At 33.1% G+C, this 27298-nt stretch overlaps 1 long non-coding RNA gene and 1 pseudogene across 1 annotated transcript in view; one reads left to right on the top strand and one right to left on the bottom strand.

Annotated features, from left to right (window-relative positions):
- Positions 1–27298, top strand: part of LOC123799403 (uncharacterized) — a 296779-nt gene that overhangs the window by 17311 nt on the left and 252170 nt on the right. The window lies entirely within an intron of this gene.
- On the bottom strand, positions 12867–13211 carry LOC123799405 (small ribosomal subunit protein eS25 pseudogene; annotated as a pseudogene).

A 27298-nucleotide genomic window follows, 5' to 3' on the forward strand; every position in this document is an offset into this window, starting at 1 on the left:
ATTTTAAAAATCATATGATCATCTCAATAGTTTCAGAAAAAGCATTTGACAAAATAGAGCACCCTTTCATGATAAAGACCCTTAACAGGTATAGAGGGAATACACCTCAACGTCATAAAGTACATATATAACAAAGTCATAGCTAACATTATACTCAATGGAGAGAAATTAAAAGTGTTTGCTACTGAGTCAGGAACAAGGCAAGAAATGCCCACTCTCACTATTCCTATTCAATTTAGTGCTGAAAGTCCTAGCTAGAACAATTTGGCAAGATAAAAAAATTAAAGGCATCCAAATCAGAGAGAAGGAAGTAAAATTGTCATTATTTGCTGATGATATGATCCAATATATAGAAAATACAAAGAGAATCAGTTAAAAAACTGTTGTAATTAATCGATTCAGTAAAGTGTCAAGATATAAAATAAACATACAGAAATTGATTGCATTCCTTTACACCAATGATGAAGCATCTGAAAAAGAAAGCAAGCCATCCCATTCACAACAGCATCAAAAACAATAAAATACTTAGGAATAAATTTAACCAAGGAAGTGAAAGATTAATACATTGAAAACTACAAAACTTTGCTGAAAGAAATTGAAGACATAAATGGAAAAACATTCCATGTTTATGGATTATAAGAATTACTATTGTTAAAATGGCCGTATTACTCAGAGCCATCTATAGATTTTGTGCAATCACCATCAAAATACCACAGGCATTCTTCACAGAACTAGAAGAAGAAATCCTAAGATTTGTGTGGAACCACATAAGACCCCAAATAGTCAAAGCAATCCTGAGGAAAAAGAGGAAAGCTAGAGGTATCACGCTTCCAAACTATACTATAAAGCTATAGTACCAAACACAGTGTGATGCTAGCACAAAAATAGACACGCTGACCAGTGGAACAGAAGGGGGAGCCTAGAATTAAACCCCAGCATATACAGTCAACTATTTGACAAGGGAGACAAGAATACCCAATGGGGAAAGTTTGTTGGGAAAATTGGAGAAACATATGCAGAACATGAAATTGGACCCTTACCTCAACACCACTCACAAAAATTAACTTGAAATGAATCAAAGACTTAAACATAAGACCTGATACCATAAAACTAGAAAATAAAAGGAAGAAGTTCATTGGTACTGATTTCAGCAATAACTTTTTGGGCATGATGCCAAAAGCACAAACAACAACAGCAAAAATTCAACAAATAGGACTATATAAAATTTAAAACGTCAAAGAGAAAAATAACACATTAAAAAGACAATCCGTAGAATGGGAGAAGATTTTTGCAAACCATTTATCAGCTAAGGGGCTAATATCCAAAATATGTAAAGAAGTCTTGCAATTCAATAACAAAAACAGTAATACAGTTAAGAATTGAGCAGAAGAACTAAATAGACATTTCTCCAAAGAGGACATTAAAATAGCCAACAGACACACAAAAAGATGCTCAACGTTACCAATCATAACGGAAATGCAAATCCAAACCACAATGAGATATCACCTCACACCTGTTAGAATAGCTATCATTATAAGACAAGACCTAAGAGGTGCTGGTGAGGATGTGGTATAAAGGGAATCTTTATACATTGTTGGTGGGAATGTAAATTGGTATAGCCACTATGGAGAACAATAGAGAGTGTCCTCAAAAAATTAAAAATAGATTTACTCTGTGATCCAGAAATTCCCTTCTGGGTATATACTCAAAGGAAAAGGGAACATGATTTTGATGAGATATCTGCACTCCCATGTTTACTGAAGCATTATTCACAATAGCCAAGATATGGAAATAATCCAAATGCCTATCAGTGGATTAATGAATGAAAAGGATATGAAATATATACACAATGGGATATTATTCAGCCATGAGAAAGATACCCTCTTATTTGCAACAACATAGGAACTTATGCTAAGTGAGATAAGTCAGAGAAAGACAAGTACTGTATGATATTACTTATATGTGCAATCTGAAAAAATTAAGCCTGTAAAAAACAGAATAAAATGGTGGTTACCAGGAGATGGTGGGACAGGGGAGGGTGAGGATAAAAGTAATGGTGTTTAAGAGTACGAAGCTATAACAAGGAGTAAAGAAACCATAGAGATCTAATGCACAGTATAGTGAATATAGAAAATAATAACTGTACTGTAATTATATGATAACTATCATGACATCAAGCATAGTATATAAATGTATCAAAGTGACATTCTGTGCACTTTAAACTTACACAACATTACATATCAAGTTTATTCAATAAAAAAGGAAAAAAACCAATCGGTTACCAAAATGTATAAATCTGTTGAACCCCATTTGGCTTATTGTATGTCCAGATGAACTGCAGGTCAGTTATATTAACATTTACTTGATCGATATAGTTACCCTAAAAATTAGATAATGTTATCTTCATTTTGAAAATGGGAGGAATAATCTCATAATGTTTAAGTAGTTTCTCTAGGGTTATACAGTTAGGAAGCTGGAGGCCTGAAAAATAGGTATTTGAAATTAAAGGAAGACTCTCATTGTATTTGGAGTCTGTGCTCTGCCTGAAGGAGAAGGTGTAATATCACTTAAAGAGTGAGTTGCTGCTTACTGGTCAGGACTGAACCTTCTGTTGGCATAGATTGAATGTGTGGAATTAATTTAACAAATAATTTTGAAGAGCTTCTTTGTAACAGACTGTACTGAGTGTTGGAAATACAGCAGTAGCTGCAAATGACAAAAACCTCCCTGATACTTAGAGATCTGGCCCACTCAGCACCAGATCTGGGGATTGTCAAGGATTAGCTTTCTAATCAGAAAGAAAACAACACTTTCACATTGCACTTCCTTTTAAAAATCATTTTAGCAATTTTTTGGTCATTATATAGAACACAGTATTCTATAACTTTATTCTGATTATAAAAACAACACCTGCTGCTTGAAAAACTACAGGCAAAAGCAAAGAAATATGACCAAATAATGTAACTATCTAATCTTAACTTTTTTAGGCTCACATTTTCCCTCCAAATTAACATAGTTCTAACTTGTGTTTTGCTGTCTGCTCTTTCCATTTTGTATTATATTTAAATAAATATAAAATTATTAAATATCTACTGTGGAAAATCTTGAAATATCCACTAGTATAAAGAAGAAAGACCCATTATTTACAGTGTTACCATCCAGAGTTTAGCACTATTAATGTCTTATATATATTTTTAGTAATATTTATGCACTTACTGTATTTTAAGATTTGCTGTATATAAAAGTTTATGTCCTTATGTTCTCATTTAAGTTTACATCATTTGTTCTTTTTTTTTTTTTTTAAAGATTTTATTTATTAATTTGACATAGAGAGACAGCCAGCAAGAGAGGGAACACAAGCAGGGGAAGTGGGAGAGGAAGAAGCAGACTCCTAGCGGAGGAGCCTGATGTGGGGCTCGATCCCAGAACGCTGGGATCACGCCCTGAGCCGAAGGCAGACACTTAATGACTTAACAAATAGGCAGGCACCCCTATTTGTTTGTTCTTTTATGCATTTCCTAATTGAGGTTGGCACAATTTATAGAGCTGCTTCTATATATCTTGCTCCACAGGTCCATTTCTTAAATGATAGATTTGTTGAACTAGAATATGTTCAGGTGAATGAATCTGAGTTTTTAGTGCATAGGTACACAATGTCTAGTGGCTTTTCAGAATATTCTTAAAACCCCATAAGTAGTGTCTTGAGAGATATGTGGCCCTATATTCTGCTAATATTGGGTTGTAAAATCTTTTAGAAATATCATAATATTGCAGGCAAATTGGTATCTTCTTCTTATATTAAATGTTATGTTTCTATTTGTAGTCTGCTTTAATCTTTTCCCATGTCTGAAGTAGCTATTAGAATTCTTCACCTGGACGAGGCTTTAAAGGAGCATTCTTTCCCAGTGTGGACTTCTAGTTTTCGGGTTGGCCAGTACAGATAATGGAAGCAAAGGGAACCTGACAAAACCATTGGACTCTTACATCCAGTCAGGTTGACAGGACAGGTAGACCATGAGCCCTACACAGGTTCAAATTCTGGCTCTGTGTCCTACCAGATGTGTAACCTTGGCTCTCTGTGCATCAGTTTACTCATAGGACATTCCAGTTACTATACTTCCCAGCTCCAGAGTTTCTGTTTCTTTTTTATATTTTTTCTTTATTCACATTGTCTATCTTTTGAGACCATGTTCTCCTGGTTTCCTTCCGTTCTTTTTCCATGGTGTCCTTTGGCTCTTTGAGCATCTTCATAGGTCATTAGGAGCTAATTTAAAGCTTATGTTGAGGGAAAAAAATGATAATACATGTGCAGCACTTAGAGTAATACTTGGCCCATTCATAGTAAGCCCTTAATAAATATCAGTTTATTATTATGGAAGACCAGCTCTGAACCAGCCTCACTTGGCTTTGTAATGCAAAAAGCTTTCACACAATCTCTGAGGAATCTCTTTCCAGAAGTCCTGTCAATTAGTTTACCATTCTTTTTTTAAAGATTTTATTTATGTATTTGACAGAGACAAGCGAGAGAGGGAACACAAGCAAGGGGAGTGTGAGAGGGAGAAGTAGGCTTCCCAATGAGCAGGGAGCCTGATGTGGGGCTCAATCCCAGGACCCGGGGATCATGACCTGAGCCAAAGGCAGATGCTTAATGGCTGAGCCACCCAGGCATCCCAGTTAGTTTACCACTGTTGTCTGGTTTTATGTTTGTCCTTCACTGATACATACAAAATGAATCAATAGTGTATAAAACCCATTACATAAAACCACTAAAAACTGTTCTCACATTGGTGAGGGAAGGCTAGTCTTTTTGGAATGCCATGGTAAAGAAAGTTGTTATGATGCAAGATGAGAGAGATGGAACAACAACAACAAAAAAGCAGAATCACTTAAAAAGTCATAAATAAAATGGAGAAGAGAATCCTCATTCAGTAAATTCTCTGGAATACTTGTTAACCAAGTGACAAAACCCTACTCAGAACCACTTAAATTCTTACCTTGAAATTATAAATTTTTAAAAATTTCTTAATGATCAAAGAATTGTATTTTTAAGTCTGCAAAAACTAAAAAAGGTACAGCAAATTTTTAACAACATTTTCAAAGGAATGCTTTCTATCATCTAAAGTTATAAAAAAATCTGTATTTCAAATAGTCTACATGTAACATAAAAAGTTTAACATTGAAAAATGATTGCTATACATGTGACATGTGATTAATGTCATTATTATAAGCAAAAGGTCATAGAAGTAAATAAGCACAGCATTTCTTCATGATCAGCCAATTCTCAAAGAGAATACACTCTAAATGGAGAAGAGAAAGTTGAGAGGGAGATGGATTAGCTTTTAGATGTTGGGGTCTGCACATATTCTAATCTAACATTCACAAAAACCATGAGAAGTACAAATATGTTTCCATCTAATTGGTAAAGAGACTGAAACTAAGGGAGGTTCAGTACCTTGCCCAAATCTACACTTTGGTAATAATAGTGAAGCCACAGCTCTTTGCTATAAATGTATGTCAAATTCAATCCCACTAAGAATTTTGTTAACACAAAGTAAAATAATAGTATGATACTTCTGTTTATTAAAAAGTGTCAACTTAAAAATATCAAAGCTTGTATAAGGATTATAATGTCATTTATAAATTAAAAAAGGAATACAAATATAAATATGGGATATACCTTTGATGAGTTCTTTTGCATTATTAAATTAATCATTGTGAAGTTGACAGAATGGAAAATCCTTTGATAAAAATGTTAAGTTAAAAATAGAATATTATATAGAATTCATCATATAACCTCATCTAGCTTCAAAAAGAGTAATAAACAAAAAATATTATAAAATAAATCATGTACAGATGGTGATTCTGTATTCTATTTCCCCAGTTTCCTCTATTATGTATTTTTTTTCCGAAGTAAAACTGTTGATTAAAAAAAAAAGAATATAAAAGCATGGCATGAATCTCTTAGGTTAAAAAAAAATCTGTTAGTATTAATTTCTTTCCATCCCTTCCTTACCAAGGCAACATGCTCTCTTTTCCAACTTGAAATGTAATAAAGGCCACCTGGGTTATTTTCATATTCTCTGCCAGATGGCACAACGGGAACATAGATTCGTATTTACACAGGGGAATTGGGGGCAAGTGGTGACAGAGACTGCTTTACACCAGAGACAGTTTGCTGCTGCAACTCATCATGGTTGTAAAAATTACTTCTACAGTGTAAACTTTGACAACTCAGAATCCTTTGATACTGGTCACTGAGTATAAATGTTATATTAATAATAAGATCCTCAGTTTTACTAATTTCCTCACACCTATCCTAAGTGGCAACTTAACACCTCAACCCTTAGTCTTCAAATGATTCTGTGCTTGTCCAAGGGGTGCCCAGTGACATGTGTGACCCAATGAAATTTTTATATATATAAAAATTAAGTATTTATCTGTAGATTAATATAGAATACTATTAGATTATTCTTTAGTGGGTCATAAATATGACTGTCTCATCCTTTTCATTCCTCACTTGTCAAATAGCTAGCCAGTAAGGAAAATATAATTATAAGTTCTTTCTGGACCTTTTTTATAATTTATAATTATCTTCTCTGTTTTTGCTAGCTACTTTTTCTAAGAGGAATTTGTCACTTTTAAAGGATGTTTACATTTCCAGTGTTATGTTGTCATATTGCCAGTTGTCACCTCTTATGAATGCTGTCCCATGACAATAACATATTTGTTTTAAAAAATAAGTATGTCTTTCTAGACATATACCTGGCCATTTAATTTTGATTATCTAAGTTTAGAACACAAAGGTGAAATTTGCAGATAAGAGAAGTCCAAAGATTTATATAAAGGAAAACTTGAAACTCATTTTATTGCAAAATGATTTAAATTGTAATCAATTCTACCTATTGAAAATAAGTGCCAGTCCAAAGAAAAAAAAGTACTATTATTTTAAAAGAACAGACAAAAATAGTGCCTTAATATTTTAAAAAAAATTGACACTCAAATTATAGCCTACCCACCAAAATGTGACTACTTACAGGAAGTTTTTATCATTATTACTCTGTAATACCAGAAATTTAGTGGAACAGCATTTTTTTAAGGAAACCATAAAAGAATTCAAAGCTTTTTATATAAAACTCTAAATCTGGCTTTGCAAGTATGTAGAATTGTTCTATTCCATGATTATTATTGTTATTAAACATATCAAGTCACCACTAATCCCACCTCTTCCTCACAATCACTTGCTTCTAGAATTAAAGTGTATTTTATCATTGTGTTCAAGTTTACTTTCCCAGCCACAGATACCCATTCTGCTACTTTTGACTCAAACTTCTGATGCTTACTCATGTACAAGCAATGAAAACTACATCATGGCCGGCTGACAGCAATTGCTGAATGTTTTCTGTCTTCAGAAATTATAAAATATGAAACTAACGTGCATCATAGATTATAGGTAGTATAGACCCACAATTTAAACTCCAATCCACATGATTCCAAAGCCTGTTATACTGTTTCTCCATCACACTGACTCTTTAAAAACAGCAGTCTACATGATTAAAGACTGTCAGATTATAGTGTAGGGCTCCTTTAGACAAGTTTAGCTATTTTTTTCCCTTGGGATAGTAAAAGCTACTCGAAAATGTATTATTTCTTGTATTTTACAAATAGTCTCAGGGACATATTCTTTCTCAAGACAAACTTAGTTATTTTTGTAACTTGTATTTAGGAGACTATAAAGGTGTTCTTCACTCAGTGCTATATTATCTCCAAAAGTGCCTTTGATTGCAGATTTCTGTCAAGACATAGGATTTAATAAAAAAAAAATCCAAAACTGCTATTTGTAAAAAAATCAGTTCAGAATATTAAAGCTATTTGTTTTTAAGACCTTTCCTAAATTTCAGTTTCCAATTTAAAAAAAGTCCCACTCTTGTTACTGTGTATTTTGTTCATAAATTATAAATGATGGATTGCTATTATAAAAGACTTACTATAATAAATTAATACATTGTAATAAATTAATACTTAAAATAATTTAATATTTATGTGGTTACTGCCATAAAAAGTAAGCTGAAGTACCTGTATTATCTTAAAGTAGAGTTTAGATAATGGAAGAAAAATGTGGACTTTTCAAAGTAAAATATTTCATTTAAACAGGAAAAAGAATGTGGATGACTGGAAATTTAAAAAGAATCATGGGGGAGAAATATCAGTGTAACTATAGCAATAATTCACATCTCAAAGTCTTTCTAATTAAATAAATGAGAAGATCCACCCTTCATTTTTAATGAATATTCTAAAGTGAAATTCAGAAATATTGGAAGAGAGTGCATATATTCCAGATGAAAAATACATTAAAATATGTAAAAGGGCTTCAGGTGGTTATAACTGTTACTGAATTAAGTCTGTAGTACTATTTTTTAAAGGATAAAAGTGTGACTATTTTTATCAGTTAAGAATATGTGATTGTGGCAACTGAAATTGACTCTGAGTAACTGAAGTGGAAATATATTCCACATTCAATAGTGAGGGGAAAGAAAAGCAATGGAAAAGGGGAAATAAGGTAAGGAGCCACACCCTGGTCATATGCTGTTGTGGAATATATTTTCTGGTTTTCATGACTCTATAGAGTGAAGTTACATGTTGCTCTGACGGAGCCCATGGGTGTCCTACTGGCTCAACAAATAGTTCACTGCATCATAGGGCACTGAACAGCTGAACTCCAGTGCCTGACTCACTGCACATGACCACACTGGATTATCTAGTTTATTTGATGTAGGCGTGCTTCTTAGTTGGAACACAGTAAAATCTGTACTTGTTGCTGTCCTCAGTTTATTTAATGTACTCCCTTGATGTGTGAGCCCAATCACGAAAAAGAGAAATAGGGAGATACATGTATAGATGGCCCTTTTACTTTGATATCATGTTACTACAATCACATTTATCTGAAAAGATCAAGATTTCCCTACCTCATATTCAATTTTTCTCCTTCCAAACTCTATTTAATCTGTTTAAGCCTTAATGGACAATAAAGATACCCTAGTTAAACAGTGAAAAAACCCATGATCTGAGTTCTCCAAACTCCATTATGATAAAATTTAGAAGTATTTTTTTAAATGCAATAACTTGGCTTATAGAGCTATATAAACCTATTTTTGTGAATGACTGAATCTGAGTTTACAGTTTCCTTTATCTTGGCCTACCAAATTCCTTTTCCCTCTCCCTATGGTCGCCTAGGATTTTGTAACCATACTACTAGGTACAAAGAAACCACCTTACAAAAGTTTACACTTCCTTGTATGGAGATATAATTAAATGCTACAGAATTCACATTACCCATGTACTCTGACAGAGCATTGAGCTGGATATAGTTCTATTCCTGAGTTTCTAAGCTCTTGATAGTCCTGCCATTAGAGAGGTATAAGAGTAGGAATAAACATCTACTTCTGGGCATGGTGGTAGAAAGCAAGGAACATCTGAGGTCTATCAGTATACTTCATGGTTCCTATAATAGAGCATCAGTCCTATGTTACCTGTTAATATGGGTCAGTCACTCCTAACATCAAAACATCTTTTTCTGTATAATTACCTGGTTTCAATCTCAGTTTTCACTCCATTGGAAACATTATTGTGTTTCTTGGTGGAAATTGTTCTCTTGAATACCGAAATATCTAAACAGTATGATCCAGGGTCATGGGGACTGGAAGCTAATATTTTGCTACTGAATTGTTAACTGCTCATTGATTGAGTTCTAGACTAGGGGAGAAACAGTATCTGGTATCTGGGTAGAAGCTGCAAATTCAAATCAGTATAGGTTGCTTTCAAAATTGAAAGAATTTACTAAACACAGTACTTCTTTCTTAAGAGTACAAGGTGCAGCATTTTTCCTCTCACTTTGAAGTGGAAATCCTGAGGATATTCTCAGCTGAAACTTGATTGATAAGGCAGATTCTTCTATTTTCGGGTAATGTATATACGTATATTGTATATATGTACCACATTTTATTTATTCATCAGTGGACACTTAGCTAGTTTCCATGCCTTGGTGGTTATCATTAATGCTGCAGTGAAAATGGGGGTGCAGATATCTCTTTGAGGTAGTTATTTCATTTCCTTGGATGTACACCTAGAAGTAGGATTGCTGGATCATACGGTATTGCTATTTTTAATTTGTTGATGAACTTCCATGCTATTTTCCATGGTGGCTATAGCAATTTACATTCCCACCAACTGTACATGAAGGATTCCTTTTTTCCACATTCATTCCGGCATTTATTTTCTCTTGTCTTTTTGATTTTGGCCATTCTAACAGATGTGAAGTAATGTCTCATTGTGTGTTTTATCTTTTTAAGATTTTATTTATTTATTTATTTATTTATTTATTTATTTATTTATTTATTTATTTATAGTACAGAGCAGGAGGAGGGGCAGAGAGAGAGGGAGAGAGAATCTCAACCTGACTCTGAGCTGAGCATGGAGCCTGACACGGAGCTTGATCTCACAACCCTGAGATCATGACCTGAGCTGAAATCAAGAGTCCGATGCTTAGTGGACTGAGCCACCTAGGAACCCCTCTCATTGTGGTTTTGATTTGCGTTTCCCTGATGATTGGTGATGATGAACATCTTTTCATACACCAGTTGGTCATTTGTATGTCTTCTATGGAAAAAATGTAAATTTGGGTCCTCTGCCCATTTTTAAATCCGGTTATTTAGTTTTTTCTTATTGAGTTGCATGCATTTGTTATATGTTTGGGTATTAATCCCTTTCAGATATATGATTTGCAAATATTTTTCCTAGTCTATAGGCTTTTCCTTTCATTTTGTTGATTATGTCTTTTGCTATGCAGAAGGTTTTTAGTTTCACATAGTCCTACTTATTTATTTATTTTTTTTGTTGCTTGTGCTTTTGGTGTCATATGCAAAAAAATATTGCTATGGCCAATATCAAGGAGCTTTTTCCCTACATTTTCTTTTTTTTTTTTTTTAAAGCTTTTATTTATTATTTGAGAGAGAGAGAAAGAGTGAGTGAGAGAGAGCACAACACGGGGAGCAGTAGAGGGAGAGGGATGCGGGACTTGATCCCATGACCTGAGCCAAAGGCAGACGCCTAACCAACTGAGCCACCCAGGCGCCCTTCCCTACATTTTCTTCTAGGAGTTTTGTTGTTTCAGGTCTTACATCTAAGTCTTCAATTCATTTTGTGTTAATTTTTGTGAATTGTCCAATTTCTTTGTTTTGCATATGAATATCCATTTTCCTAGCAACGCTTATTAAAGACTATCCTTTACCCTTTGAGTATACTTAGCACCCTTATTGAAAATTAGTTGGCCACATAGGGTAGGTTTTTTCTGGGTTATCAATTCTGTTCCATTTGTCTAGGTGTCTATTTTTATGCCAGTACTATACTGTTTGTATTATTATAGGTTTGTAATATAGCTTGAACTTTGGAAGTGTGGTTTCTCCAGTTTGTTTTTCTTTCTTAAGATTGTTTTGGCTATTGAGGGTCTTTTGAAGTTCCCTATGCATTTTAAGATTGTTTATTCTATTTCTGTGAGAAACGTCATTGGAATTTTGATTGGGATTCCACTGAATCTGTAGATGGCTTTGAGTAGTATGGACATTTTAACAATGCTAATTCTTTGATCCATGAATGCAGGGTGTATTTCCATTTATTTCTTTTTTAATTTCTTTTATCAGTGTCTTACAGTTTTCAGTGTACAAACCTTTCACCTCCTGGTTAATATATTCTTAGTATTTTATTATTTTTGATGCTATTATAAATGGGATTGTGTTCTTTCTTTTTTTTTTTTTTTAGGTAGTTCATTATTAATATATAGAAACGCAACTGATGTTTGTATATTGATTTGATTTACTGAATTACTTCATTAGTTCTAACAATTTTTGGTGGTGTATTTATGATTTTCTATGTATAAGATCATATTTACAGAGATAATTTTACTTTTTTCTTTCTGACTTGGATGTTTTTTGTTTCTTTTTCTTACCTAATTGCTTTGGGTAGGACTTACAGTGCTATGTTGAACGGAAATGGTCAGAGTGGTCACCCTTGCCTTGTCCCTGGTCTTAGAGGAAAAGCCTTCACCTCTTGACCATTGAGTATAATGTTAACTGAGGGTCCATTATACATGGCCTTTATTATGTTGATGTACATTCCTTATATACCTAATTTGTTGAGAGTTTTTATCATGAAAGATGTTGAATTTTGTCAAATACTTCTTCTGCATGTATTGATATAATCATATGATTTTTATCCTTTGTCCTGTTAATGTGTATCATATTTATTCATTTGTGTATGTTGAAACATTCAGCATCCCAGGGATAAATTCCACTCAAATGTGAAGTATGATTCTTTTTTTTTTTTAATTGTCTGTTAAGTTCAGTTTGCTAGTATTTTGTTGAGAATTTTTGCATCTATATTCATCAGGGATATTGGCCTATAGTCCTTTAACTTAGTAGTGTCCTTATCTGGTTTAGTATCAGGCTAATATTGGTTTCATAAAATGATTTTGAAGGTGCTTCCTTTTTAATTTTTTTGGAAGAGTTTAAGAAATATTGGTATTCATTCTTTAAATATTTGGTAGAATTCACCTGTAAAACCATCTGGTCGTGAGCTTTTCTTTGTTGGGAGATTTTTGATTAATGCTTCAATTTCAGTCTTTATTGATCTGTTCAGATTTTCTATTTCTTTGTCCTTCACTCTTAGTACCTTGTATATGTTGAAATCTTTATCCCTTTCTTCTAGGTTATTCATTTTTTTAAATATAATTGTTCATAGTAGTCTCTTACCATCCTTTGATTTTTTTGTTATTTAGTAAAGTTTTATTTTCTAAAATGTACACCTGGGGGATCTGTTCATGTATCTTCAGTAGCAGCTGGGGCATCTCCACACTTGGTGTTTCTGGTGTAAGTTACTTGAGCTCTGTGCTTTAAAACCAGTTTAATGAATCCTTTACTAAGGAACTCCTGAAGGACTGCCCTGGCCAGGGAACCTCAAATCTTCAGTCTCTCAGAGTTATAAGCTTATAGCTGGGAACTTCCTTTCAGAGTTTGTCATATGTCGCTGTGTCAAAGGAGACCAGGTTATTAAGCTTGTCCTGAATTTTGCCTTTGGACACTTTTTCTTTTTGGCATTGGGTCTTTGTCTTTTTTGGCTGACTTTCCAGCACCTTTCTTTTTCTTGTCGTCCTTGGGTGGCATTGCAAAGCTGGGAGACCAGCAGCTACTCCTGCAGCTCGCTAAGATGTCAGACTAAAAGCCATCCTTTGAATTTTTGTAGTATCAAAATTGATTCTCTTTTTTGTCTCATTTTATTTATTTGATTATATAAAATCCTCTTTTATGCTTCATTTTATTTATTTGAATCTTCTTTCTCTTTTTCTGAATCTAGCTAAAAGTTTGTCAGTGTTGCTTATTTTTTGAAAAATCAGATCTTAGTTTCATTGATATTTTCTGTTGGTTTTATGATCTCTATTTCATTTATTTATGCTCTGATCATTGTTATTTCCTTCCTTCTGCTAAATCGGGCTTAATTTGTTGCTATTTTTCTAGTTCCTTGAGGTATAAAGTTGTCTATTTGAGATCTTTCTTTTTTCTTAATATAGACATTTATCTCTATGAAATTCCCTCGAAAACTACTTTTGCTGCATTCCATAAGTTTTGGTATGTTATGTTCCACTTTTGTTTGTTTTAAGACGTTTTTCCCTTTTCATTTCTTTGATCTGTTGGTTGTTCCAGACTGTATTGTTTAATTTCCACATATTTGTGAATTTTTCAAATTTTCTTACTGCTACTGATGTCTAGTCTCATACTATTATGGTCAGTAAAGGTAAACTTGTTCTTAAATTTGCTATGACTTGTTTTGTGACATAACATATGATCTATTCTGGTGAATGTTTCATGTATACTTGAGAGGAATGTGTATTCTGATGCTGTTGGAGAGAATTTCTGTATGTGTCTGTTAGGTCCATTTGTTTTAATTATAATTCAAGTCCAATGTTGCCTTACTGATTTTCTGTCTGGATTACTTACCTTGTGTTGAAAGTGACATCCTCTACTATTATTGTGCTGTTGTCTATTTCCCCCTTCAGATCTCTTAGTATATGCTTTTAATATATTTAGGTGCTTCAGAGTTGTGTGCATGTTTATTTGTGATTGTACATCCTCTTGATAAATTGACCCCTTTATCATTGTATAATGACCTTCTTTGTCTATTTACAGCATTGTGTTAAAGTCTGTTTTTTCTTATGTGAGTGTAGATCTGTTCTCTTTTGGTTTTTTCCTTGCATGCAATATCTTTTTCTATCCCTTTACTTTCAGTCTTCATGTGTCCTTAAAGCTGAAGTGAGTCTTTTGTAGCAGCATATAGTTGGGTCTTGTTTTTGTATCCACCAAACCACTTAATGACTTTAGATGGAGAATTTAGTCTATGCACATTTAAGTAATTATTCATAGGTAAGGACTTACTAATACTATCTTCATAATTGGGTTTTTGCTGTTTTGTAGTTCCATTATTCCTTTCTTGCTCTCTTAGTGTCTTCATTTGTGAATTGATAATTTTCTACAACAGTATCAATTTTCTAATTTTTTTCTTTTGCATATCCACTGTAGGTTTTTGCTTTGTGGTTACCATGAGTCTTACATAAAGCATCTTATAGATATAACAGTCTATTTTACACTCATAACCACTTTAATTGCATACAATAACTTACTCTTTTTCTTCTCCTCCACATTTTATATTTTCGATGTCACAATTTACTTCTTCTTATACTGTGTATCCTTTAACAAATTATATAGCTATTTTTAATTCTTTTGCCTTTTAACTTTTATACTAGAGTTAAGTTATTAACATACCACCTTATTACAATATTAGAGTGTTCTGATTCTGAATTTGATTATATACCTATCTTTACCAGTGTATTGTATATTTTAATATGCTTTAATATTACTAATAAGCATCCTTTGATTTCTTCTTGAAGAACCCCTTATAGCTTTTCTTGTAAGGCAGGTTAGGGATGCTGATTTCTTTCTGCTTTTCTTTGTTAGGGAAAGTCTGTCTCACCTTCATTTCTGGGGGACTTTACCAGGTAAAGTATTGTTGGTAGACAATTTTGTTTTTTTCCCCCCAACTTTGATTATATTATCCAAATCCACTGATAACCTTCTAGGGGTTCCATTGTATGTAATAATTTTTTTTACTCTTCTGACTTTTAAGATTATGTCCTTAATTTTAGACAATTTTATTATAATGAGTTTGGAGAAGATAATTTTCTGTTTTCATAATTGGGTGACCTATTAGTTTTATGAACTTGAATGTCCAAATCTCTCCACTAATTTGGGAAGTTCTCAGCCATTTTTTTTTTCTTTAAATAAGCTTTCTGCTCCTTTCTCTCTCTCTCTCCTGCTTCTGAGACTACAGTAATGCATGGATTGTTTCTCTTCATGATATACTATAATTCATGTAGGCTTTCCTCATTCTTTTTCCTTTATTCTCCTATGACTGGATAATTTCACATGTCCTGCCTTCCTCGTCATATTCTTTTTTCTGTTTGATGATCTGTTGTTGATGGTCTCTGTTATATTTTTCATTTCATTCATTGTATCATTCAGCTCCAGAATTTTGGGCTCTTTTATATGACTTCTGTGTCTCTATTAAACTTCTAATTTTGTTATGTACTGTTTTTCTAATTTAATTGAATTGTCTTTGTGTATTTTCCTGTAGCTTACTGAGCTTCCTTAAAACAGTTACTTTGAATTCTTTATCAGGGAATTTGTAGATTTTCATCTTTTTTTTTTCTTTGCATGTCTTTGAGTTGAGTTACTAGGAAATTATTATGGTCCTGTGAATACTCATTAACTCTCTGTCACAGTTCACTCCATTGACCATGGAGAACTCACACAGGGAGCTGGCCATAGGGTGGGGTGTATTGCCTGTGGGCCATTTGAGGGATCTACTGGTGAGGCATTTCTAGTGGCTTGTGGGTGGGCTTCTTGATGGAGTCTACAATATAGTAAACAGGACCCATGTCCCTTTAATTCCATTCTCCCTGCTGCTCCACATTCCTCAATCTTGCAGGCCACCTCAATAGTGTGGATCAGGGCAAGAAAGAATTGGGTCTCTGGCAGAATTTTGCAGAGCTGGGGAAGGCTGGTGCTTACATAATCTCAGTTTCCCTGGTGGAAAGAATAACTGGCCAAAATAATCTCTTTGTAGACACTGAGCTATGCCACATTGGGGAGGTTATCTCTAGACAGGTTGATCGTTTCAAAATAAAAATAATATGCCATTTTCTCTGCTCTAAACTCTTTAGTTGACCTTAAATAAAGCTCTTTACATGACTTACAATAGGCCACAAGGACAGCTCTCTACCTACTTTTTTATCTTTATTTCGTATAATATTCTCCTTTATTCTTTTCACTTGCCTTATAAGAATTTGAGTTCCCTCTCACCCCAAGGCTTTGCACAGGATCATCTCTCTGCTTAGAATATTCTTCTGACACATATTCACTTGGTTTTCTCTCATTCATTCTTCAATTCTGAGCTCAAACATAATTTTCTCCCTCTTTGGATCATAGATTATTTTATAGCATAAGTATTGTTTCCTTTGTAACACTTATTATAGCAGCAGTTGTAATTTCTCATTTGTTTGCAAGATTTTTTTCTGTTTGTATACTTCACTAACCTGTATTCTTCGTGTGGGCTAGAACTGTGTCTGATTTATTCATAATTATATACACAGCACTTAATGCTGTGCTTAGTAGCATCTCTAATTTCAATTTTTTTTTTCTTATCTTGGAAGCAATTAGAATATTCTTTTTGCCAGATAACTGAGTTCAAAATTCAGTAGCTCCCTTTGCGATGGTATTATAAATTCTTTTTTTTAATAAAGAATATACATGAACTATAACATGACTTCCCAAATAGTGTTCTGCTGAGCATCAGTTCAACCATTACCTCAAACTAAGTTTGAAAAACATCACATAATATAGCACATCTTAAAGAATTTTATAGTGCTCACCCATAAGAAGTTTTCATACATACTTCATTGAGAAAGACTATTTAACTTCATTTTTCTACTGCAGAATACTGTCTGCTAGACACGTATGAATATTATAGGATTAATATTTGATGCACATTCTGAGAGAGGTGTTAATAGGAATTAAATGAAAATCTATATGGAGAAAGGTGAATACCAAAAGATTAATTAGGAAGATTTTTGAGTCAGGTGAGGAGATCTGGATTTAAGTCTTACTAATGATACCTGCTTTCCATGTGAACTCAAGCAAATGTCACCTCCATGGACCACTTCTATCCACTATTATATGACTCTCAGAGATCTCTTTTTGAATTCAGGAGCTGTGGAAATTGCTGAAACCACTTGAGATTTTCCTTTCATCATGGACAAAGATATCACACATTACTCTTAAACAGGGGGTGAGAGTTTTTTGAAAAACGTTGTCTTGTTGCAGAATGATAATAAGGGCAATAAGCATGTGGGAATTTAATTTTTCCCTACTTTGGATTCAATGAAAAACTCTATTTTGGCCTTCTTATTTAAATCTATGTCCCTGAACTATATTGAACCTACATGAATTGATAAGATCAAAACTATTACTATATATCTCTACCTGTTCTTTTATCCTTTCTGCTTAATTTATAGAATTTAAATAGTGAATATTACTTCAAGATCTTTCTAAAGCATTTACTTGAATCCTGAATACTTCCTCTTCCTTCCCTCTTTTTCACTATATTCTTTTGTTTCCTTTTTTTCTCTCTGAGAATTAGATTATTTTTACATCCTTGTAGAATTTTCCCGTGATCTAAAATAGTCTTCTAATTTTTAATCTCTCTCATTATTTCAAGGCCACGCTTAAAAGTCTCATTTTAACATTTGCATGTAATGAGGTGGAAAAGAAGTAGAACAAATGCATTTTATATGTCATTTCTCAATTACTATAGAAATAACCGTAGGAATTTAAACATCAGAATAATCCTGTGGCATATATATCAGCTTAAAGGCTATCCAAAGGATAGCATTGAAAAATATTTTCTGTTACGTATAATGCTATGGTCTGAATGTTTGTGTCCCCCCAAATTCATAAGTTGAAATCCTAAACCACAGATTACGGTAATAAGAGGTGGCACCTTTAGGAAGTGCTAGGTCATGAGAGTGGAACCCTTATGGGTGGGATTAGTGCCTTATAAAAGATGCTCCAGAGAGATCCCTTATCCCTTCTGCCATGTGAGGATACAACTAAAAGTCATACCTGCAACAGGACCCTCATCTTTCACGCTGGCACTCTGATCTAAAACTTTCAGCCATCAGAACTGTGAGCAATATATATCTGTTATGTATGAACTACTCTTTATATCTATATATATATAGAAGTTGAATTTCTTTACAATGGCAGGAGTACTAGATCCAAGGGAAGAACAGGAATTCAAAATTAAAAGGTATGGCAGAAACCCTTTAATTTGTCAAAGTCTGGAAGAATGAGAGCTACAGAAAAAGGCAGGCTTTGACAAAATTGAGAGCCCACCAGATGGATTCTGTTTGTCATCACAGAAGAGTATTTAAGAGCAATAGCATTGAGGACCCAGGAGATGTACAGCAGCTATACTTATGGATCTGGCCACAGAATGACATGACTCTTGACACAAAACAACAGATTTTGGAGAGAGGCAGAGTTTCACCTAGAATGGATGTTAAACTTTTGCTGGAATAAAATCTTAAATGTAACATATTCCTGTCTTCCCCAGCACATCTGATAACTACAAGTAAGCATACAGATAACTACATATTTACATTTTAGCTAAACTGGAAAGATTTTTTAAAGTCAGATAGCAAAATCAGAAATCAGAAATGCATAAAATTTTGTATACATTTAATTATGTAAAATTAAATATTTAAGTACCACACAAATATAAACATCTATTTAGATAGAAGAGGAATGGAAAGTTAGCAAACATTTACAACCTGTATAAAAATGTAATAGTATTCCTCAAATATAAATTCATTAAAAATTTTAAAAAAGATGAATAACAAAAGAAAATGGGTAAAGGGTATGACAAGGTCATTCATAAATTAATACATATAACAAAATGAAACTGTTCAACTGCTTTAGTAATCAAAGAATTTGCTCATTTCAGTGCTTTTCTCTGATACATACGTCGAATCCTATGATGTCACGAGTATTACAAAGTGTAGCAGTATTAACAGGGAAAGATTAAAATAGACATCCTAACAATATTTTCCTTTTAGTTGATTTTTGAGAGACAAAATATATGGATAGAAAAAAGTCTGGAAGCATATGCAGCAACATTTTTCTTGATGAATTTAGAGAATATAACTCCAGATGGGATGATTATGGCTGGTTTCTATTTTTTTTTTTTGCTTATCTTAATATCTTAATATTTCTAAGTTTTTAAAAAATAATGCATATGAACCAATGTACTATACAGATTTATAAATTTGAATGAAACTAATGTATACTTTTAGATGGATTCAGTAAGAAATGGCAAACTAGAGCAGACATACGAGCATAAATTGCCTTAACAAAAGTCATCTGAGATATATCATAAAAAATGATGCAGAGACTAGATAGCTTTCCGAATTTATCTTCTTCAAAGATTAAAAATAAACCACCCAAATGGTAATTGGCAAGCAATTGGATAAATACATTTCAGTATGCTTACATGATTGAATATTATATAGCAGTCAAATTGAATGAATAGAGCTATATTAAAGAATACAGATAAAGATTTTCATTATATTACTGATTGGAGAAAGTAAATTACAGAGAGCTATATAAAACATGACACTTTCTGTAAAGAGAAAACAAACTAAACAAACTAAAGCTAGAAATATAATAACATGATTTTAAAAACTATGGTATAGAAGCAAATCACACACACAGAATGCAGAAGAGTGGGTATCTTGTGTGTGTGGGGGGGGGGTGTCTAGGTTGAGGAAGGAATAAAGAAATGGATGTAATTTCTTGCCAACTGTTATGTTGGGTGATGGGTGCAAGGAAGTTTGTCAATTTCTGGTCAACAAACCAAACGGAGACCTGTATTTTATCGATGTGGGACTGTGTCATGAAACATTTATATGATGAATTTAAGTTGGTGCACAAGAGGGCCATTTAAAATCAGATTTTAAATAAAGAATAATTCCTAGTCTCTCATTACATTATAAATTATTGGATATTTGTTGGAGGTTAGAAAAATGGGAAAGTATTTTTACTTCATTTTACAAAGGCATTTATCATTCTATCAATATAGGTTGAAATAGAAAAAGAAAATCACAATAGATCTTTGTCACTTAATCTAGCTCTATATGAATGACGATGACAGCTTTACCAAGAATTTAAACACAATAACTTGAAGATAGTAAAATTTTAGGTAGTCTAAAATATAATCAAAAGGCAAAAGAAGAAACTAAGTCATCATCTCATTGACTACTAAAGAGACATTTGATACAGTTTAATATATATTTCAGAAAAGCAAATTTATTTTTTAGCCAAAACAATGAAATATTCTCTCTCTTCCTCCCCCATGCTTTTAATTCTGTTTCTTAAATTTCATATATGAGTGAAATCATATGGTATCTGTCTTTCTCTGATTGACTTATTTCTCTTAGCGTAATACTCTCCTTTTTTTTAATCCTTTCTTGCTGTCTTTTGGATTAATCAAATATGGTGTTATTATTTTACCTTAACTTTTCTTTAATCTTTTAAGTTACACATATTAAATGTTTTTAGTGACTACCCTACAGATTTCAACATGGCTACTCAGTACGGGCTACTTGAATGAGTACTTTTACCACTGACTGAAATAAGCAAACATCCCGTAACAAAGTAAATGTATCCCCTTACACCCTTGGCAGTGTTACTGTTTTTGACAGTTAATTTTCATTTCATATGTTATAAAATAATGCCTGTGGAGGCATTATTATTATTTTTGTTTTATTCTGTCAATATTTATATTTACTCGTTTTTAAAAATCTTTACTAATTCTCTTCCTTGCCGCACTTGAACACTTGCATCTGGGGTCCTTTGTCTTCAGTCTGAAGGACTTCCTTCCGTCTTTCCCTAGAGCACATCTGCTAGCAACACATAGGCAGATCTTGTTTTTAGAAGTTTCTGGTAGATGATTCAAATATTGAAGATTATCTTTTTTTCACAACTTGAAAATATTATTTTCTTTTTTTTGTGATGAAAATTCAGTCATCAGTTTTATTATTCCTTCTTTGACGAAAACACGTCTGTTATCTCTGACTACTTTTATTATTGTTTTTGTCTTTATTTTATCTGTTTGACGATGATGCCCAAAGATGTAGTTGTTTATGTTTTGGTTTAAAAAATTCTTTCTAGAGGTGTAATAAACTTCTACAATCTGTAAATTGTTGTATTTGATTAGATTTGGGTAATTTTGATCCATTATATTTTAGAATATTGCTTTTGTCCCATTTGCTTCTCTCCTCGGATTCGTTTACACTTTTGATAAAACTTGATAGCATTCCACATCTCTTTCTGTTGTTTGTTTCTTTTATTCTCCCATTATTTTTTAACTGTACCTCAATTTGGTTATTTTCTACTGACCTTTTTTAGTTTACTACTTGTCTTTTGTGCTTTTAACACTTCCAGTGAGTACTTACTTCAGGTCTTTTATTTTTTTGCTTGTAGAATGCCATTTGGATTTTCTTTTATAGATTCCAATTCTCTGTTGTTATTCTTTATCTCTTCATCTATGTTGTACCTTTTTTCTCTATTATCTTAAATATATCAAACATTTATTTAAAATGTCCTATCTGTTAATTCCAATATATGAAAACCTGTGGGTTTTTCCAAAAAAATATCTGCTTTTTTTCTTGGTTTTCAGTCATTTTGAATTTTAGCATGCCATCCATTTTTTTTAATTCATTTATACATTTTATATTATTGGTACATTTTTATTTTATTCACAGATATTGCCTTAGAAATTTTAGAGTCTCTGCACAGCATTATATTCCCATTTGAGAATGTGATTTTTTTTTTTTTTAATGGCAGACAGAGCACCATATGTCACCATAATCTTGTCAAAGCTTGGTTTCAGGTGTCGTGAGGATTCTATTATAATTTTGCCCTTACTCTTAAGTTGTGGGTGATAATGTGGGGACATGGCCCTGTCTCCAGGGTCATGGTCCTTCCCATAACTCACATAAAAGCTTAGTATATTTGCAAGATATCTGCATCTACATAAGGCTTGTACTCCGGGCTTTTTACTTTTCAGATAATGTGGCTGTTGTAAACACTGTTCACCTTTCTAGCCACCAGGTGCTTTTTTCCATTTGGTTTCTTAAGAGTTTACCCTTACAAGTACAGTTTACAAGTCAGTCAACAATCTGAAGGTGTTTCTATCCTTAAGTCTGGCAACCGCTCTCGTGGTCTTTTGACTCTTGTCTCTGCTGTCCAGTAAGACCGACACTTTAGGGGGTGCTTCCCTTCAGCCAAAAGTTGGAAAATGATCTCAAGGAAAAAGCAGAGGTGAACGTGTCAATCTCTTTTTATGCTTTCCTTCTCTCAGGGATTAAACCCTCAAATTCTACCTGGTTTGGTTGCTCTCCAGTGATTTCAATATTTTGTTGTGTTGTTTTTATTTTTTATTTTTTTTAAAGATTTTATTTATTTGACAGAGAGAGAGACAGCTAGCGAGAGAGGGAACACAAGCAGGGGGAGTGGGAGAGGAAGAAGCAGGCTCATAGCGGAGGAGCCTGATGTGGGGCTCAATCCCACAACGCCGGGATCACGCCCTGAGCCGAAGGCAGACGCCCAACCGCTGTGCCACCCAGGCGCCCCTGTTGTGTTGTTTTTAAAACATTTTCCCCCAGCTTTATACTTCAATGCATGGGTTAGTCCAATATGAGCTATTCCCTCCTGATCCAAATGCACTTCTCCAAATTTCAGTTTTTCCAATTATACTAAAAATGTTTTAGAGTTTTCCCTGTTTAGAATCCCATCCAGATTTCTGCATTGCAATTTGTTGTTATAGATCTTACTTATCTTTTAAACTACAAGAGTTTCTCCACTTTTTTCCTCCCCAAACAGTGATCTTTCAGGAAGTCCAGGACATTAATCTTACAGAATGTCTCAGAGTCTAGAAGTGTCTGGATTGTTTCCTCATGATGACTTTCAACATTCCAATACCCTAGTATTACCCATAAACTGAAATTTTTTTAAGTATTGTTATGTACATATTTAATTGTTTTGGCAAGAGAAGTTCATAGCTGACATTGTGTACTTCCTTTTGTCCCATACCAACTGATGCTATTTGAATGCTTGGTTAGGTAGTACTGCCAAATCCTGTTGTAAAATTACATTCTTCTCTTTGCTACTCCCTTTGTAGGATTTGAGTTGATGTTTCGGTACCTCTGATTTAAAATTTTTCTAAGTAAACTTAAAAAAAAACAAACCCTTAAGTGTGTCATATGTGCAGTTCAGTGCAGAAGTTGTTGTACAGAAATGATTTTTTAAATATGTGAACATGCCTATTTATCCACCATCAAAATCAAGACATAGAACATTACCAGCACTTCAGAAACATTCTTCATGTCTCCCAGTTATTAATCCTAAACATAACCATATTCAAATTTCTATCACAATTGATTCGCTATGCCTGTTTTGAGTTTTTTACAAATGGGATGGAACTTTGTCTTCCTTCTTTCACTCAACGTCTTCTTTGTGAAATTCATCTATATTGTTGCTTTAAGCAATAGTTGTACTTTTTTTTTCATTTTTATAGAACATTTCATAGTGTGAATAATGCAGTTTGTTTATTCTGTTCTTTAAAGACTTTTGGGTTCCTTTTTTTGCCAATAATGAATACCACTGCTATGAAATTCTTGTATATATCTTTTGTTGGCTTGTGTTTGCACTTCATTCGTGTATACACTTAGGAAGAAAGTTCCTAGTTCATTGGCTCTGTATGTGTTTAGGTTAGTAGATATTGGAAATAATTTTCCAAAGTGGTTTAACTAATAAATATTTACTCTTACTAACAAGGATAAAAGTTCCAGCTGTTCTACATCTTTTTAAATTCTGCATACTACAATGTAATTTTATTCTTGGAACTGCCTACCAAATGAAAAACTAGATAAATCCTAATGACTATGACAACCAGAAGTTGTCCCACACATTTCTAAACTCACTTTGGACAAAGTAGTATCGCCATTGGTAACTACTAGAGTATGCTTATGTTGGAAGGTCAAGTAAAGCTAAGTGGGTGCCTAGGGAATTACCCCAAAGTTTCAGGCAGCAGTGTAGGGCTCCTAATATAGTTTAGCCTTTATTGCTATTTGATCGTACCCATCATACTGTATTGTTATTATTTGTCTAACTCTGTCTCCATGTTTGACTCTGAGCTTCTTGAGTTGGCTTTATTTGCCACTGCGGCTGGTACAAAGTGACATTCAATAAGTATTTGTGGATTGAAGAATTTCTGAATGCATAATGCTTTAATTAATCAGAACCCTAGCATGGCAGGGAAAGAGAGAGATTAATAGTAGGATTCCTGATGGGAAAATAAGGAGGTTAAAACTTGCTATCAGGAAGGTGGATATAAAAGTTTGCGAAGTGAGAGAAGCCAGAGTCAAATAAAAATTGAGTTCAGAGTCCTCGAGTAACCAAACTGTTCTATCTTGAATAAAATGGAGAAGTCCCTGTTTCACTTTGCTTAAAGCCAGTCTTGTGACCATTACCAAAATTAACGTGTTTTCAAAAAGAGGTCATATTGGTTTCCACATTACCTATTTTGAACAACAATAACACAATAAAACCATGAAGTAATCTTATAGATTCTGATGGTTCGTTATTCTTCTCAGCACCCCTATATGATAAGCTTTGTAATTTCCATTTTATAGGTGAGGATAATCACTTTTTGAGCTAGCACATTTTTGTGGATGTTTTGAAAATGTCTTTGCACTTTTTAAAGAAAAGAATGTCATCCACTCAGTCATGTGACAACTTAATTGACACCATATCCACATGAAATTTATGTTTTATTGCTTCCTTTTACCTGTGAATTAACCAGCAACTGAGGTTATTTGAGCCAGACAGGGCCCTAAATCAGTTTCACTAAATTGTTTGACCTCTACTCTGGTGGTGAAGAAAACAGCAGTTTATCTACCACTGCTGCAAAAACCATCTTGGTACATCAGTGTTTTGGGATAGCAATTTTAGAAAAATAAAATACCAAGTCATTTGGAAATAACCATATGCTAAAATACAGCAGTCTTTATTTATTACTATATAGGCAGCCACAGTTTTGATTGTCTGTTTGGATCTCTTATGCTGCACTTCTTTCTTAAATAAAGAAATCGCTGTTATAGATTAAGACTTCAAGCTTCCCTCTTTAGTTAATTTTGATATTTGCAAGTGGTGTTAGTCTCATTTTTTAGACCTGATTGTCCTTTTGCGCAAATATTGCTTGTAGTATTTTAGTTGTGATTTAGCATCCTGAATTTACTTTTCTTTTTTTTCCAAACATTTCTAATATTGGTAACTATATACCCATGGGAAATATGTAATTTTCAAGATTTATCATTGTTATCTTGTTATACTAGTTTATTAGTTGGATTTGATTATTTTACTGCAAAAGAACAGATTGAGATTTTTGAGTTGATTGTATTTGGAACACAATTATGTAACAACAAGATGTTGATTCAAAGCCTTGGTCAAATACCACATATTTTATATTAAAAGTAAGATAATTTATATTTGAAAGCTCTCCCTAAACAGGAAAAGTCAAATTTAGGATCTCATCAATAGGGGATATGGCACAATTGTTTTTCATTCATCATATGCTGGCTGGGTTTTACAAAGATTTGACTACCTTAGAGACAATTTTGAGATGGGGTGAGGGGAAGAAAAAAAAGTCCCGGCCCCATAGTATGTGAGGTCCCAAGAATGCCAGGGAAAAATAATATTGTCTTTACAGTTTTTTAGAGTGAATATTGGATTTCGAAGTTGTTACATCCAGTTATAGTGTGTTGAGATAGGCTTCTTGGGACTCTCCTGGACAATTATTTAATGAATTGTTTAAATGTACTACATAATTATGATATAAACACTTCGAACAGTCAAGAAAAAGTCAACAACTAATACAGTAACTCATTTGTCTTCAATTTTGTATTAAAAACCTTTGAAGATGTATATAAGTATTTTATAGTTGTAATCATAGTGTAGATAGAGTTCAGCATGCTGGCCTCTTCAAATAACATGTAATTATCATCATAATACTGTTTTTTTTTAATTTAAATTCAGTTAGCCAACATATAGTACATCATTAGTTTCAGATGTGGTGGTCAGTAATTTATAAGTCATAGTGTTTAAATTTTAAATGAAACTTATATTATTAACTCTTTCTCCTTTCTTCTCCAAGAAAGATAGCGTATAAACTTCTCAAGTAGGAGCTTTTGTTTTAATTTTCTTCTGTATTATTCTAAGTCATTTGCACAATTTTTATTATCCTCATTAATGTGGAAAGAAGAAAGGTGCTAATGAGAATCCAGCAGACCATCATCGTATGAACTATGTGTAATACAGCATGATAAATGTTGGAGACAGAGAAAAGTTGGCCCTGATGTGTTGAAATTTGCAATTTAATGGCAAAGAGATATAAACCATATTACAAAGAAAAAACCAATATGCTAAAAAGAAGCCCAATTAAAATGATATAAGCATAGTAGATGGTACTGTTAAAATCAGGGAAAATGGAGGAAGAAATAGAGAAGACTTCAGGAAAGAGGTGGTATGTCAGTTGAATCTGTAACAAAAATTATTAGGATATCCAACAGGAGATACGAGAAAATGGGCTATCTAGGTTGGCAGAAGAAAACTTTCCTTTTTCATTTTCTTACGTTACTTTTATTACTACTTCTGAAACAAAATAAAAATTATTAAGTAGCAAGATTCCACGGGTTCAGTGCATTATTTTAGATGGACAGTTATATTTCTGGATAGGAGTTTATTGGAATACTCTCAGCAAAAAAGGAATTAGGATTTTGTAGTATACTGTACATAAAAAACATGAAAATACATTATTGCTCTATAATTAATACTATTTATTTCCCATAATTTAAAATCATCTATGAATTAGAATGCCAGAAAAGTAATTAAGCGTGAAAAATTTGCTTTTTATTGACATGGCAAAAACTAAATGGAAAATTTTTCTTAATATTCCATCTAGTTATACTTTTTATTACTTTCAAAACACATTAACTCTGCATTTAATCTGCATTTTGCTTTGT

Source organism: Ursus americanus, chromosome 27 (genome assembly GCF_024610735.1).
Source record: "Ursus americanus isolate L20-20 chromosome 27, mUrsAme1.1.p, whole genome shotgun sequence".
Lineage (NCBI taxonomy): Eukaryota > Metazoa > Chordata > Mammalia > Carnivora > Ursidae > Ursus > Ursus americanus.